Raw genomic sequence first — 3,280 nt, forward strand, 5'->3', positions numbered from 1 at the left:
GTTTGGTCCGGTTTGGACGACTTACTAGTAAGTCGTCTGTTGAATACTGTACATCAGACGACTTACTAGCTAGTAAGTCGTACCAGACCCCTAATTTAACCCCTAAACTAAATTGACTAAATTAACTAACTAACCACGTTATAAACCCGTAGTTATACTTAAATAGTGTTTACTATACACAGAAATAAACACTTAGGTAAATTTTAAAGTTTTCAAAAAAACATTTATTTCCAAAATCTAACCCTAAGAACACATACAATACTACAACATATGTTGGCAAAACCTAAACCAAAGAATATCATGACTCACTACTTTCACTCATCTATGTTGAAAACAATTAACTTTTGTTATATCTTAATTTATATCTCTTAAAACATATGTTAATTACATGATTTCAATTTTTCACTTATCAAAATATTTTTTACAAAATTTTTAAATTATTTCTAAGTAGAACTAGTCCAGACGACTTTACAGTAAGTCTGGCTTACGAGGGTTAGAAACGTAAAAAAAATTCGGTTTTTTTATTTGTTCACAAGAGACTGGTTGTAATTTCAATAGCCTTTTAGGTTATTTTTGCATTTGATTCAAGTTTGGATTTATTTTTACATTTGAAATCAAGTTGTGAGTCATATTTGGCAATTTTTCCAAGAAAATAAGAAGATTATATACTAGTCTATTAAATAAGTTTTATCTAATACTAAATCAGTTTAAATTTTTTGGTATAATCAGTATTCCATTTTTTTCATTTTCAAAAGATCATTGATCTTGTTTATAATGTTTTCTTTTGTAAGTTGTAACAGATCTAGTTTATAATTTTCGCGTGATGGAATTGCCTCCAATTGTCGCAAAAAAAAAGAAAAATACATAAGAACCACGTGTGTAGTACTCAACTCCGAAAGTCTGCGTGGACTTCACACTTAGAAAATGGAGTGCAATTATAGAGGAGGTAATGGTTGTTTACCACTCTCTAAACTAAAAAGCTTTGTAAGATAGTTTACTGCTACTTATAAAATGGTGATCGTCATTCCAGAGAAAAAATGAGAAAGAAGATACGATCTCATGCTTTATGCTTTGTGTTGTAATCATGGGCACTTTGGGCTTGTGGGATGGAAAAAAGTCCAATTAAAATCGAATCCAAAATATTTTAAAGGGGTCATATACAATGATCATTAGCAACTACTAAATTATAATAAATAAATCATAGAGTGTATTAACACTAATATATAGACAACTAGGGTAGGCCCGCCCTTTGGGCGGATAAGCAAATGAACAAATGATATGAATATATTTAAAATATTTTTATTCTCAACTGAAATTAAATAAATTTTCTTGTTTTTATTAACACAATTTATCAATTTATTTGACTATTTATTTTAAAAATTGGAAAATTATTTAATCGTTAAAAGATTTATAAAAATTTATTATTTTGCTTTCTTTTAACTATAGTTTTAGACTAACTATCGATGATTTCATGTTTTTGTATTTTTATTTTATGTTTTGTGTTTTAACTTTTAACAAAACAACACTAAGGATTGTAGCTTTGGTCACTGAATGACCAAAAAAAAAACTTTGGTCTTGTACCTAAACGGCATTGGTCGTTTCTTAATAAAGTAAATTCTCTCTAAGTTCTATATTGCGTGCATATTTATTATTTTTATCTCTCTCTAAAGTTTGTGTTGTTTTCATGTTTATCATGTTAATCTCTTTTCCGTGTTGTATTCAAACCCAACGTCTTTTTAAGACATCTGCATGGCGCAAGGCACAAAGCTCATCACCATTGAGCACCAAGCGCTATTTTAAAACCCAGGTCATGGGTTTGTACTTTTATTGATCTGACATGACTTATTGTCCTAGACTGGAAGTAGATTGATTCTAACTGGTCATGTTATGTACTGATTAATTCCGTAGTTTTATAGTTACATTTGCATTAAGCATTGAAAAAAAGATTGACGGTAGCGGTTCCTTTGGACTGTCATCGTAAAATGCCAATCATGCATCTGTCCATCTTCCTAGCTTCCAAGTTCCAACCAAAGACACTCGGAGACAAATGTTACAATAGAAGATAAATTTGTAAGCAATAAAATTGAGGAAACAACTGTGTATCTTGGGCCCAATGCCAGTCTGGGTTTTCAAAATCACTGCTCCAACGGTTAATAATGACCATGGATCCCTTATACTATTTCAACGGTCAATATGTCTCATTCTTCGTCCATCTATTAAAAAAAGCTCGTCTTTCGATTAAACAAAATTTCAGCATTCCAGGCCCTTCCATTTAAGCTACTTATCAAAAAAAAAAACACATTCTCGTGTCATCTGGGTTCTTATAAATGACAGAGCGAGGAAGATAAAGTTTTTTTTTGTTTTCAAGCACAGATCTCTCTCTTAACAAAAAAAAGAAGATCAATTCCTATGCAATTGTATGCGATCTGCGATGGTGGGTCAATCTCGGAAGGTGGATTTGTTAGTTTAATCAAAGCATGATACAGAGTCCATAATTTTTGAGGCGAGATCAGGGTTTCAGAAGGGGCTTCTTTTTAGTGTCTACGCATCAAAGCAATGATAATCAAACGGATTGAAGACAATGCCGAGTTTGAAACGACATAGTAATGAGGAAGATGAAGATAGCCTATCGCAAGAAGAAGAATGTGATTTGGATAGTTCTTTTTGGGCTTACATCAATATAATTTTGCTAGCCCAACTGTAAAATAAACACAATGTCCAAACGAAATGTCACGAGGAATAAATGAAACGGTGAGGTTCACGATCTTTGGACACGTGTCAACTCTAGGAAGCTTGACTTTCCTAGCTGAACGCTTAGGTGGCTCAAGGAGGAGAGAGCAAATATCTTTTTATATAATTAGATAGATGTGTATTTAATTAAAAATAACAAGGTTATAACCTTGGGGTTTTAACACTCGTCAATATACTTCTTCGGTTCTTTGAAAACTAGATGGCAATAGTTTTTGGTTTTAGTTTTAGTTACTGGTTTTTAGATTTTGGTTTTTAGATTTTTATTTTTAAGTTTTTAATTTTCAGATTTTGTTTTTAACTTTCAAATTTTGTATATTTTTTTAATTTTGGTTTTTAGTTTCTCTGTGTTTTACTAGTTTTGCAAAAACCTAATACTAATAATTATTCAAATATGTAAATTTTTTATATTTTACAACTAAAATGTTTCAAAGTTTTCATATTTTTGAAAAAACCATACTTTACTAAAAGGATAAATCATAAATTTATTTATGAATAATACAAAATATTTATACAATAGGAATGTATTTAC

This window comes from Brassica oleracea, chromosome C3, assembly GCF_000695525.1.
Source record: "Brassica oleracea var. oleracea cultivar TO1000 chromosome C3, BOL, whole genome shotgun sequence".
Classification (NCBI taxonomy): Eukaryota; Viridiplantae; Streptophyta; class Magnoliopsida; order Brassicales; family Brassicaceae; genus Brassica; species Brassica oleracea.